We start from the raw sequence: 14,612 nt of genomic DNA, 5'->3' as shown, positions 1-14,612 counted from the left end.
ATCCATGCCATCGCCAATCTACCATTTATCCTGGCTGCATTTCTGTCTGTCTTTTTAATTTATCCTTTATATCATAATATGTTAGAGAATCTGTGTCAGTCGTGACATTCTAAGTCAAATGAAGGAGTCATCTCTCAAACAGCTTACTGGATCGGCGTTCGGAAAACAGGCTGTTATTAATCAACGACCGGATGAAGCATTGCCATGTGATCTGAATGTATTCTCCACTTATTCCTAGAAGAAGACTACTCTTGATTTGTTCAACACAATACTGGATGTTTCTTGGAAATATCCCGGTTGGAATTAATTTGAACACGGGTGGTGTTGTTTTACTAAGAAAAGACAAAGAACCTCTATGAAAACAGGTTCTTGTTTGAGGGCATCGCTTAAGTGGCAAGTATGTGAGATGTCTTTAAACCTCATGAAATTGTAATACAAACAAGTGACTGGCAGGATGTTTGCTTTAATGAATGGACTTGCGGTGCTTGAACACAAAACTTTGAAAAACCGCTTATAGTTACAGACGTAAAAGGTCCACAGGGCAGAACAAATCCCTTTTAGATGTCGAAGATTTTTCCCAGTTGCATAAATCTTACTCTAATATTTCACTCTCTTTCTAAGTTTCTGTTTCTTAGCAGAAAGTAAACACTGAGTAAACACTCTGGACACTTTTGGCACTTTTCCAAAACCAATATTCCAATGTAGTGACTGATGGGTGTGCTGAGTGAGTAAGCAGGGTTTGAACTTCTATCTTATACTTTCTTTTGACATTCATGCAACATCCAGCGTCTCTTTTTTACATTTCTACAAATGGTTGCAACATCAGTATGGGATTAGTTTTGTATCATAAAGATAAAGCAACACTTTCTCAGAATAAAGCAAAACTATGAGTTTAAAAGAAAAAAAAACTGAGTCAAGCAAAATAAAATAAATTTCAAAAATAAACTATAAGTTGCAAACAAATCATTTGTGTAATCATGTAAACTATAAGTATTTTTTCTTTGTTTTAGCATAGGTTTTTGTTTGCAGTTCTTGTTTCTTCTTTCTCAATGATCAGACTTTTGACTCTCGCTGCAGCTTTCTCTTTTGCGCTCCCTCATTTTTTGTTTGAGATTCTGACACAAACATCCCAGGTGGGCGGGACTTTCAGGGGTGCGTCCCCATTGGCTACTCAGTTTTTGAGTGACAGCCAAGTCCTCCAGCGATTGTACAGTGCAGGCAGCTGCGGTGCGGTAGCTGATCTTGGATAGAACACCCCCAGAAGAACCAGCATTTCAATTATTATAATACTACAAGTGAAAATATATGCAAGTATTGATCATTTGTGCTGTACTATACGGTCTGTTTCTTTAGTATGGTAAGTGAGAAGTAAAGCTGTGCTATGAAAGTTAGCTTTTGCTACTTTTAGATCCATAACAATGCAAGCTAAGTAGCCTAACAGTTAGCTACATAGCTAGCAGTGAGTGAGCGTTCAGACACCGGCGCACACACTCAAACGGACTCGTGTGCCTGACTCTACCAACAGGCTTTCATGATTCTGTTTATATATGCAAGTATAAGCCATGATAGCTTATTTTATTAACACGCTAATTTGATATGAAAATCAATAGAGGCTGACTTAACTTTGTAGGAAAACCTACCATCCATGACTGCCCCTGAGCTGTATTTTATTTGTTAACTTCATATTTTTCATTTCCTAAAACATTTATTTTCCTCTCATATTAACAGTGTGGATCATTGAGACAGCGTGGTGTCCAGAGTCTTATCCCGTTTTCACACTTCCTCTGAGGGGACAGCACGGAGGGGGGGGCATGAAGAAAGACCTGCACCATCTTCATCCACGCTGGGCGTTGTTGTTATCACTAGCTCAGTGTCATTTCATTTGACCAAATATCTTTACATATACATTTAATAGATTTTATTATTATCCACCTTTTTGTTTATGTCCTTTTATTTAAAACATTCTTTGAGACTTCATCTTCTGGTTCAAATGTCAATAAATGGAATTTGTATAATCACTCTTTTGTCTTTATTCTACATGAAAATGTTAGAGATTCCATTCAAATCTGTTGATTATTCATATCTTCCTCAGGAATAGTATGTCAAATTTTTAATGCTAAATGTATATCATTTTCTCACAGGATATAGAATGAAACAACACCGTTTTCACCCATTGTGTATGAATGCTTCAGCTCTTCAGACCAACATAGTCAGATGTGAGCATGTTCCTAATTGTGTTGGTATGCAACCTAGGTCTGGTCTGTTTAATAAAGCAAATCTGCCACTTTTATATTGTAGAATTTGGTAAATTAAAGCAGTCTTTAATTGTTTGTCCTAAACATAGCAATATATGCTTTTGAAATGTAACATGTCTTTGAAAAATAATAGTATACACAGTTTATATTGTGCATCACCTTTAGCTTGAAAATACATAGATGTGTTTTTTTAATCTATAAAATAAATAGACAGGCACTTTATCAATCCCAAATTGGGAAATGATTTAACAGCAGCAGTGTGTTCAGGTATTCAAATATTTAAAGTTGGAATAAAGTATGAACTACACATCACAAGTATAATGCACAGCAATCCATAAGATAAGTCCGATATGTTCATGAAAACTCCCCAGGAGACACCAACACTAACGGCCCGTCTACACTACAGGCATCAAAAAATCTTGAAGCTGGGCGTGTCTGAGGCTTGGCGATTTCTTGCGACCAACAACCAATCAGGAATCTCCCGCCCGCCCCCGGCATACAAAGCAATAGCAATGTTAAAACGAAGTAAACTGGATATACAATCCCCAAACAGGCGAAAACCTACCAGTTTCATCCACTGTCTCTGCCACCTACCTCCATGCCTGGCTCCTCCGGTTTGTATCCCGGTAGATTAACACAACAGAGACTGATCATACAGCACCGGGTGATTCACTACCGCTCCATTTTTTTGAATATGAGGAAATTACCTGCGTAGTCTCTCCCAGCATACACGCGGTTTGATTGGCTAGCGCTTGCACTGTCAGATTTGCATACGCAGGATTTGATTGGCTGATGCCAAGCATCGAGCCTCAAAAGTTGAACATTGTTCAACTTTTGATGCTCGTGATGCTTGCAAAGCCATGCCATGCTCCCCACAATGCAGTTCGGCGAAGTTTAAAAATCTTCTACGTCACCCCATTCAAATGAATGGGCGAAGCGTTGAAAGCATTATTCGATGCCTGTAGTGTAGTGTCGGCCGTAACGTGGCCGAGTGGACTCCGGAGTTTGCTGAATGAGTTGCACTGTATGATCTGTGGTGTAGTGGGCTGTCACTCAAAAACTGAGTAGCCAATGGGGACACACTCCTGAAAGTCCCGCCCACCTGGGATGTTTGTGTCAAAATCTCAAACAAAAAATGAGGGAGCGCAAACGAGAAAGCTGCAGCGAGAGCAAAAGTCTGATCATTGAGAAAGAAGAAACAAGAACTGCAAACAAAAACCTATGTTAAAACAAAGAAAAAATACTCATAGTTTACATGATTACACAAATGATTGGTTTGCAACTTATAGTTTTCTTTTATTTTGGTTGACTTCGTGTTTTTTTCTTTTAAACTCATAGTTTTGCTTTATTCTGAGAAAGTGTTGCTTTATCTTTATGATACAAATCTAATCCCATACTTCAGGTTCTCCTTTGAGGAAAGACTGAGCAAAATGTGCTGTTTTCCCTATTCCCCATAGTTTTGTCTCGCACCTTCTTAGCATGGCAGTCAGTGGAGGTCCTAACCTAGGGGTCATGTCTCCCACATTGTTGAAGTACAAATTAATGCAGCTTTGTATTGGTACTTGAAGTGGTATCCAAGACTCTCGAGCAGTGCTTCTCAAAGTGTGGTCCGCGGATCACTGGTGTTGTGCCCCCTAGTGATCCGTGAGTATATTGGTAAAATTTCACATTTGAAATAAATAAATACATTTAAGTTTTCCGCACTCTCGCGGGAATATCTCTGCAATGGAGCGAGCTTATCATTCATTTCGATTGCATGATATAGCCCAGCGCAACACCTTCATCACACATTTTGTCCCTTGTTTGTACCATTTTCAGGCAATTTGTAATCTGTTCTAGAAAAACGATGTGATTTTGGATATTTGTGGAGTTAGGTGGTCCGCGAGTGTTTTTTGTATTGGTTAAGTGGTCCTTGGTATGAAAAGGTTTGAGAAAAACACCGCTCTAGAGCAGTGTTTCTCAAAGTTCGCGGACCACCTAACTCCACAAATATAAAAAAAACACATGGTTTTTCTAGAACAGATTACAAATCGCCTGAAAATGGTACAAACAGGCGGCAACATGTGTGACGAAGGTGTTGCCCTGAGCTATATCATGCAAACGAAAGTGAAACTTAAGCTTTCTCCATTGCGGAGATATTCCCGCGAGAGTGCGGAAACTTAAATTAATTAATTTATTTCAAATTTGAAATGTTACCAATATACTCACGGACCACTAGGGGGCGCTCACGGACCACCAGTGGTCCGCGGACCACACTTTCAGAAGCACTGCTCTAGAGTGTCTCAAGACAAATCTCCTTTTGTTGGCAACTACATCATATTTTGTCAATTAAAATGGCAAATACCTAAAACTTATTGAGATTGACCCATTTTCCATTTCTTCACCAACCTTTTCCTAGTATATGCACTGGTTTGTTTTGGCATAAACTCCTGAAAAGCTTCTGATGAATTATATACCACAAATATGTTGTTCCTTACAATTGTTCAAGAAAAAATGTAAAATACATTTGGTTTCAAAATAGGGAAAGATGTATTACTGTGTCAGTCATTCTGAACGGGAAAAATACCAGAACCAACACAAGATGGTCTCTCCATCTCTCCTCATCCTCCTGGATCTAACTGCAGCATTTGATACCGTCGACCATGACATCCTACTCCACCGTCTTCACACTACAATTGGACTCTCTGACTCTGCCTTAAACTGGTTCACCTCCTATCTCACCGGGAGGACTGAGCACGTCACCTTGGGAGCGGCTAAATCAAGAACTCACTCTGTGACTTGCGGTGTCCCCCAAGGATCAGTCCTTGGCCCCACCCTTTTCACCATATACATATCCCCCCTTGGTCGTGTCATCAGCCGGCATGGAATATCTTTCCATTGCTATGCTGATGACACACAACTCTACATCAGAGCAAACCCAACCCCCTCTGCACCTCTGCCATCATCCACAATAACCAGATGCCTGGAGGAGATAAAGGTGTGGATGAAGCACAACTTCCTCCAGCTAAACAGCTCCAAGACTGAAGCCATTCTTATTGGCACTCCACATCAGGTCTGTTCATCTGCCATCACCAGCATCACCTTCTCCGGTCAGAACATTCCACTCTCAACAACGGTTACCAATCTGGGAGTTAAAATGGATCCTCACCTGACCTTTGAGGCCCACATCAAGCAAATATGCAAGACCTCTTTCTACCACCTGAGAAATATTGCGAAACTCCGCCCCACACTCAGTCTGCCAGATGCTGAAAAGCTTGTCCACGCCTTTGTCTCCTCCAGGCTGGACTACTGTAACGCACTTCTCATTGGGATTCCTAGCAAGAACATCCAGAAGCTGCAATACATCCAAAACACAGCTGCTAGGATCCTGATGAGAGTGCGGAAGTACGAACACATCACACCCATCCTCAAATCACTGCACTGGCTCCCGGTCTCACTCAGGATTGACTACAAAATCACCCTCTTCACTCATCAGTGCATATATGGAAATGCTCCCTCCTACATCAAGGAATTGCTCACCCCACAAACCTCCACGAGGAACCTACGTTCAGTAAAGGCAAACCTCCTCATCCCACCAAGGACACAACTGAAGACCATGGGAGACCGAGCCTTCTGCTCCGCTGCTCCGAGATTGTGGAATGCCCTCCCAAGCCAGCTGAGGACACCACAGACTGTGGAGGCTTTCAAAAAAGGCCTAAAAACGCATCTTTTTAGAATAGCCTTTAACTAGATTTTTAAATCCCCCACATTATGCCATGCGGGCATGAATGTCACAGCTTTTATTATGTTGTTTTAATTGTTTTTTTTTTTATTGTTGTTTTGTTTCATCCTTTTTAATTTTTAATTTTGTAGCACTTTGAGTTTTGTTTACGCAAATGAAAAGTGCGCTTATAAATAAAATATATTATTATTATTATTATTAAGATGAATAACTTTTCAGTACCTAGGAGATCTAATTTTGGTGACCACCTATCAATATTATACATGTGTATATTTCTGCATGCATACACCTATCTAAGCTTTTCTCCATCTGTGTGTTTTTGAACCACATGGTAGCTGTCAAATGTCAACCCCTCCCTCAGACACAAAACTAAACCCCAGAAACCTGGCTACTAGGGGTGTAACGGTTCACAGAAGTCACGGTTCGGTTCGTACCTCGGTTTGGAGGTCACGGTTCAGTACGGGTTCGGTACAACAAGAAAAAGCAAAAAAAGTCCCAAATGCATAATTCCAGGTTTGTTGTTATTTGTCTTTGAACAGAAGTGCAATTCAGTTTAAAAAATAAGGAACTCTGGCATTTTGAATAATTAACTGTATTAAACAGTTAAAAACAAACCACAAACACTCAGATGGCCATATTATCTATAATGGCTGATGTCAAACAAAAAGGTTTCATCAAGCTGTAAAACTAAAAAGAATGTCTTGAAAATATTACATCATAAATAATAAGAAAGTGTTTCAAGAGCGCATAGTCGTTGAAAAACATATGCCAGAAGCTTCCGTTATTTATTTTGGTCTCATGGCTCTCATGTCTGGGTTTTCTTTGGAAGTTTTTCCTTGTACGATGTGAGGGTCTAAGGACAGAGGGTGTCGTATTGTCATACTGATATTCTGTACACACTGTGAAGACCACTGAGACAAATGTAACATTTGTGATATTGGGCTATATAAATAAACATTGATTGATTGATTGATGTCTATTGGTTTATTAAAAACAGCGGGGATCAGCTGTTGAACAGCCGTTGTCTTTTGCCGGCCTCCGGTGATTGGCAAATCTGGGTGATGCCTTCTGATATGATTTAGCATGTTTGGTGTGTTCCCATTAGCATACCGCACCGCTATCGAACAACGCCGACACACCGTCCTCGTCCGATCCACCACTCGCACACTTCATCGTTATTGTAGTCCACAGGGAACCCGAAATGTTCCCACACAGCTGATTTAAAAGAAGCAGGTGGGTTCTAGCTCCTGTGTGTTATCTGAAATCGCCATACTAACTTTTCTTCTTCTTGTATTTTGTTCGTTTTGTTGTTGTTTCTTCTTGTTCTTCATTTGTTGTTTAAAGGAATGGTCCACTCATTAGATAATTAATCAAAACTTCAGTATTTAGTGAAACGTTATGTTTAAACCATACCCTGAAGAAATCAGCGATATTCCCCGGTAAATAATGATTTTATAGCTCTTTTTTATCAAGACCTGTATATTCCGTCTGGCCTCCGCCATGTTTGTCATTTTCAGTAGTCACGTGATGGTCGTGACGTCATCCATGCGTTCACTTTGTCAACACACGGAAACATGGAGGAGTATTTCAGTTCGGACTCGTCAGCAGAGGAACACGTTTTGACCAATGTGAAGAGATTGGATGGGGGAATTCAGCCATACATATCAGTATGACAATACGACACCCTCTGTCCTTAGACCCTCACATCGTACAAGGAAACACTTCCAGAGAGAAACCCACAGTTTAAAGGGAACATGGGAGAAACCTCAGGGAGAGCAACAGAGGAGGGATCCCTCTCCCAGGACGGACAGACGTGCAATAGATGCCGTGTGTAAATTGAAAAGATAATACATTTACAACATAGTTAGTCCAAATGTTTGGAAATGCATGTGTGTATAATGGGAAGATGATATAAGATACTATATGTATGCATGTAGTACCACCCTTGCTAGCGATTCCCTCTCTAGTTTAGCATACTCAGCTTCGTTGTCCCTGGCCATAGAATCACGATTTTATGGGGCCGGAAAAACTGGGGGGAAATACACACTAGCCGGTACTAAGCTATATGGAAAGGCCACCAAAAACTGTCCTGGCCTGGACGTTAAAACGGGGCTAGCCGCTGCAATGGAAATGCGCCATAACATACCTTATTCTTACTCCGAGCACTACTTCTGCTCCTCCGTCGCTTCACACTTGCAGAGGGCGATTTCTCAACTGGCCGAACTGGTGTCCTGGTCGGTGATGACACCAGAAAGACCGATGGTACTGCATCTCCATTGAGTAATGGTTGTTCTTTAAATCCCATGTTATGTTTGATCATACTCTCAGAGTAGTCGTCCGGAAATGTGAAATGTTCGCTGCATACATGAGCCTGTAAATCTCTCGGTTCGGGCCGGCCACATTTCGCTAGCCACTGCCTCCGAATGTACTTCTTATGCTTACCTTTTGGCAACAGATGGAACCGAGCATTCCGTGGATTGTTCCTATCCGAATTATGGCAATATTTCGCGATACAGTGAGGCATATTTGAATAGAGAAACTACAGTAAATAACATGGAGATCAACGTGTCTTCGAAAACCAAAACCAAACGCATGGATTACGTCACGTCCGGGAAATGGCGGCGCGGTCAGCAGCACGGTTTCTATGCAGCAGTCTATTTATTTTTCATATAAACCATTGCACTGCGTCTCCGAGCTTTGTATGGTCTGACAAAACCCATTAGGCCAGAGTTGACAATATAATTTACGTTAACAGACCCAGTACGGTAGTTAGCGCCAGTCTTTTTTGGCTTGTTAAACCAACAAATATTGGCATTCAAGGCATAAAATCAACAAAACCTTGCATGTTTGGCACTATGGCCAACAGCTTCAGTCCAAGGGTCCATCTGTTGCAGGCCCTTTCTGCTGTATCCCCTAATCACCATCTCAATAACAGTTACTCTAATCAGCCAGTGCTCAAAGAAAGTTAATTCCCATCCATTGTTGATATTTTACAATCCATTTGGTTGATTTAGCTTGGCTTTGATATCACACAACATCTTTCACATGTGTGACCCAGTGGCGCATGGGCGTCGCAGCCATTATATGAGGGTGGGACAAGTCCCCTCCACTTTTTCAAATGATTAGTTTAGACCCCCCCACTTTTACCATGTGGAAAGTCCGTGAATTGGTCTTTCCACTCACCGCACTTTGTAGAGCGCTGTGTCAGTGCTTCACTATCAAATCCATTCCACTTACTATCCGTACCATGTTTTCACTGCTACTTTGTACCAAAGCAGATTCTCCCATAGCGCGCACATGTTCAAGGAGTGTTGTCATAGTTGGACAGCTCAGATCTGTTTTATGAAGCGATGCCGGTAGCGGAGGTAAGGCACACACACCAAATGTTCAGGACATTGTTAATACAGCGAAAATCAAAGCTGACCATCTCTTGGTTTGATATGTTTTCTCCCCCAGACAACATGGACATAAGAACATTGTTTTCAAAGAAGAGGAAAGTAAGTCATCAGCTGGTAGCAGTTAATCAGTTAGCAGTGATGGTGGCGGCGGCAAAAGCGTCTCACTTCTGGAGAGGAGTTTCGTCTTTATGTCATGATAGAGACGAGAGATACAAATACTGAATAGTTTAGATGAGAAAAGGCATCGAAATGCCAGGTTACTGGTATTTATCATGTAAACAGGGAACATGAATAACCCCATCTCTCTGTGCTCATGTAAACACCATGATGTACTGTAGAGGCGCAGTCAGTGTGTTTTACTGGAGCCTCAGTTCGATAAGAGATTATTTTTCTGAGTTCTTTAAGGTACTCTCTCTCAAAATGGTAATGTGCATTATGTTTTAATTATACTTCTTATCATTCAGAAGCTGTGTGTGTGTGTTTATGTTTTACTGAGTGCTTATAGGCCATTTCCATCCCAGTATTCAGTTAACTATTTATTTTCTGTGCACATTACATAGACTAGCTAATATTCTACCTACTGCTTGGGACTTTGAGTCTTCAAAATGTCCAATGTCACAGACTGGGACTTACTTTAGAGTCAGTTGTATTTGCATTCAGTATGACTTGTTATGATTCAATGTGAAAGAGTATACTGCTCAATCAATAATGATCACTTCACCACCTCTCTTGACATCTAGGCGCTTGAGTCAGAGGCAGAACACAGGGACAGTGGAGAGAGGACCGTTGCTGAGGTGAGTGATGAAAGGGAAATGACAGTTTAGAGTAAATTATGATTTGGACTCTCATCCCAGAATTGTAAGGAAATCAGTGGGGATATTGAACAGGAAGCATTTCAGTCAAGGGGCATCATGTGACCAATATAGACAGAAGAGCAACATTTAAGTCAATGATACCATTCCTAGGTGAACTTAACATCCGTATGGAGTCAGATCAGTCATTAATAAATGCTCACAGAAGGATTCACAAATGTATTTTGCGATTTATATATAAATGACTCCACAACAATATCTCTCAATGCACTCACAAATATTTATTGTTGTATATAAATGTAAAACAAATGGGCATTTAAACTGCTTTTTATTAATTCAAAGACGGCTCTGAATTAATAATCAAATATGTTTCCTTTAATTACAACTGGATGAAATTACAAAATGTACCCATCATTTTCCTCATGCTAGTATAGCCACATAAAAGTATCAAACCACCTGTTAAAATGCATCAGAACACAGGAAATCTATTTTTTTTTTCATGGGGGAGACCCCCAAACCCCCCGTTAAAAATGTCACATTCAGGATGCGTCCTACGCCCATGCGTGTCCATCATTTGATTTCGAAGCACACCATTTTTGCCAAATAAAGGTCACCTGCCAAAGCAGCCCATGGAGTTGGCACCTTTCAGCTTGCAACATCTACAAGCACGTTTCTGGTGTTTATTAACCACCAGACATGTTTCTTGGCAGAGTAAAAGAGCGCTATGAAACCCTATGTGAAGCCACTGGAAACTGAGACTCGCTACTGAAACACACGCTAACGAAAATCATGCATTGTGTGGGTAACTCGCCTCAGTAGGGTGCCTCGTCTTCAAAATCTTTGGGCAGCCACTGTATTTCACGAAATCTTTGTGGATAATATTCCTCTTTATTTGGACTATGTCCAGTCGAGGGGAGAGCAGAGCAGAATATGAAGCCGTTGGGAGAACGTTTCTGGAGAAAACTTCAGAGAGGAGATGTGTGAGGAAAAGTGAGAAGAGCAGTGGGAGGACAGGGGGGGATGCAAAGAGGAAATGTGAAAGTCCACCCATTTCCTCCATGTCCATCATCGACCAGTTCATCCGTCTGGACGCACACCACGCGAACACACACTTATGTCTTTGTCACTATTTTCACCAGAGTGTGCAAATATGACATAACAAGGAGTTAACATGTTAACACATGATGCAAGTGTGTGGTCTCACAGTTAAAGCCGTTTTTTTTGCATGTGCTTTATATGAAAAACACTGAATTGATAGCAGCTGCACGAAGTAGGTTGAGGAAGCTTAAAAAAACATAAATAGCGAGTAAATTGTCAATCTGAGTTTACACTTGATTTAAAAAAAATATCCTTTAAACCTTACATTTTGATTTTATTTTTTTTACCTAATCTTGGATGGCAAAACCTTCGGCCTTGTGAAAGTTGGCAATATCGAGTATTTTTCTTATGGTCATCAAATCCATTGGACACCTCAACAACCACCATCACCTTTGATTAGATTTCTTAAAATATGGAAATCAAGCCATTATGCTTGAGATGTTTATGATAGTTAAAAGATATGATAGTTGATAGTCCCAAGCTTAAACAATCAGAAACAGTTTTTAAATATTGTATTACCAAACTTCCAATACAAATGTTCAAGCATGCATGATTCATGTTTCAGCAAGAGCAATGAAATAGTGTGTCGAAACAAAGACACTGTATTTTATGTTTCAAATTAAAATTTGAGGGAAAAAGTGACAACAATCACAGTTTGTGTCATCATCCGCTCTTTCCATGACCCATCAATTTCTCACAAGTTAAAGGTGGGGTAGGTAATTCACTTCAGAAACACTTTTTGTTATATTCCATGGAATGCTCTTAAAGGTGGGGTAGGTAAGTTTCAGAAACCGGCTCGAGATACACTTTTTGTTATATTCCATGGAATGCTCTTAACATCCCGATAGCAATGAATATCTTAAGTGCTTTGACAACAAATCCATAAAAAAATGTCATCTGTAGAAGCCGTAATACTGTAAAAAGTACAACAAGATTGCCGCCCTGTCTGTCAGCCTTCCATCTCGTGCACGGCACGCACAAATGTATCTCGTGCCCTCATTGTGCTTGCCGTCATTGGGCGTGCATTGCAGCAGTACTTCGATGACTCGCCAGCAACAGGCGGCCACTTTCACCAGTCTGTTGACATCATGTGCGCGTTCATGTGTGTTGGAGGAGGTGCTCTGTAAGGAAGTCTGAAGGAAGGGGCGGATTCTTTTCGGCTGTGTACTTTCAAATGTTAGTGCACTCGAGCCGGTTTCTGAAACTCACCTACCCCACCTTTAACATCCCGATAGCAATGAATATTTAAATGCTTTGACAAAAAATCCATAAAAAAATGTCATCTGTGGAAGCCGTGGCGCTGTAAAAAGCACGACCAATCATCTGAGCCGGCCCGGCTAAAGTAACTGGATGGCCTACCTGCCTGTCAGCCTTCCATTTGTGCACAAACTTATCTCGTGCCCTCATTGGTCATGTGCGCGTTCGTGTGTGTTGGAGGAGGGGCTCTATAAGGAAGTCTGAAGGAAGGGGCAGATTTCTTCCGGTTTTGTACTTTCAAATTCTAGCGCACTCGAGCTGGTTTCTCCATTCTTACCCACCTTTAACTGTTTGGAAAATGTCTCTCTTGTACTTTGTTCATTTGCAAGAGCCTTTCATATAAACCTGCTCCCTTCATACTGTCTTGTCCAACAGCCAGAGCTTTAACAAGGAACAAATCGTCCAATTTGAACCCTGTAAAACAGCAGTGTGTTGAAACGGGGATTAATGTTAATTGCCTCGCCTTGGCAGCTCAATGATGTTTACTTAAGGAGCGGAGAGTTTTAGTCATTCGACTTAACCTTTCCTGACATTTTCCTTTGCTTCTAAAATGCCATCATCTCTTAAATCTTAGTGGATATTCAAAGAGTAAGATGTGTCTCTAAATCTGACGGTGGTCAGCATTAACACCTCTGTTTTTGAGGTTTAAGCAGATGCTTGTTTCCTCTCTCAACATCCCAGCAGCCTCATGGAAAATGTCTCTTCTTCTTTGCACAGTGCCCTTTGGAGGTCCCCATACTGGCGGGTAAAACTTGCCCGTTGCCAGTTTTCTTTCTTTCTTTTTTACTGCATCTGGTTCCCATCCTGCTTCCTGAGGTTTAGATTAAACCACCAAGTTTTCCAGCTGCCAGAGAGCCTGTTCCAGTGGCTGTAACTTTGAATGGATGAACCAGAGAGGGAAAGAGGAAGTGACAAAGAGTAAAAGAGAGTGTGATGGAGAGATTTGGGGGTATGCAGGGAGCAAAAGAGTGATAGATCAAAAGAAAGACAAAGAGATAAAGCAGAGGTCCCGTGTCAGAATTCAGTCGAGTCGGTTCAAGATGAGGTCTCACATGACTGGCAGCATGCAGCTTACAACCATTTCTGTTTCCCCAACAAACAATGACAGCAGAAGAATACATTTGCCCTTTCATAATTTGTACTTTTAACTGTTGAATAGATTCTGGAATATCTATACTGTATCATATTTCTATAGAAAAACGTACCTACGTAGGTTGGGAGAAAACCTGAGTTCTCAATTTCAATTTGTTTCATCTAGCGGCCTTTAAATCATTGACAGAGTGCTGGTGACGTCACTCTTCTGGATACTCCACGGCACAAACAAAAGCAGTGTTTATATATTGATGATATTGTAATTGTATTCCATGCCTTGTTAATTGATTTTCAATAGTAGTAATGCAGGTCTTATTGCATCATCTCTTATTTAATGACTCCACGCCTTATGTTTGAGGAGTCAATAACTCATTGAATGCTGGAAACTGTTTCCAGAAGTGTGGACAACCACTACACTAATGTGACGCAGGTGCGCTGTATATGTCTTTCGGAACACCCAAAGATGTGTATAGATTTATTGCATAAATAAATTAAACTGGGTAACAGATGCAAGAAGCAGAACCATTTCACAGATTCAGTCGTTACATCTGTTTTGCATGTTTTTCTCCTCAGTATGACGGTTTCAGCTGTACTAGTGACATCTGTTGGAATCAACTAGTAACTTTATATTCGGGGTTGAAGGATGCAAACTCCAGCTAACTGAGTGAAAATACCACTATTTATTGCTTTTACGTGCATTGAAGAGGAGCTTATTTAAAAAACATGTCCTGGATTTTTGGAAGTTTGTTTAACTAGCCCCATTTGAATAAAGTAGGAGTCAGAAATGTGGCAACAGTTTAAAAAGCGCATATCGTTGGAAGCACAAGGGTGAAACAAGACCATTGCTTCAGTGGTGCTTTTCCTAAATTCAATATAATTCTGTGATTTCAGTATTTAGGCATGTGCATACTGAATTTGATGGAATTGTGTCCAAGACGGTTGAATGGATTTGCCTGACGATTATTCTCTCGATACATCA

At 40.7% G+C, this 14,612-nt stretch overlaps 1 long non-coding RNA gene across 3 annotated transcripts in view; it reads left to right on the top strand.

The window, feature by feature from the left end:
- The window catches only part of LOC117454288 (uncharacterized), a 44,282-nt gene extending 42,349 nt beyond the window's left edge, over nucleotides 1–1,933 (top strand). For all 3 annotated transcript variants that reach the window (XR_011643897.1, XR_004552964.2, XR_004552965.2), the window contains exon 5: nucleotides 1,729–1,933. This is a non-coding gene — a long non-coding RNA (uncharacterized lncRNA). The remainder of the gene's footprint in view (nucleotides 1–1,728) is intronic.
- Nucleotides 1,934–14,612: the final 12,679 nt, after the last annotated feature.

The sequence above is a fragment of the Pseudochaenichthys georgianus genome, chromosome 10, assembly GCF_902827115.2.
Source record: "Pseudochaenichthys georgianus chromosome 10, fPseGeo1.2, whole genome shotgun sequence".
NCBI classification, from domain to species: Eukaryota; Metazoa; Chordata; class Actinopteri; order Perciformes; family Channichthyidae; genus Pseudochaenichthys; species Pseudochaenichthys georgianus.
Note: the sequence above shows the minus strand (reverse complement) of the source record. Positions and strands in the feature narration are given on the sequence as shown.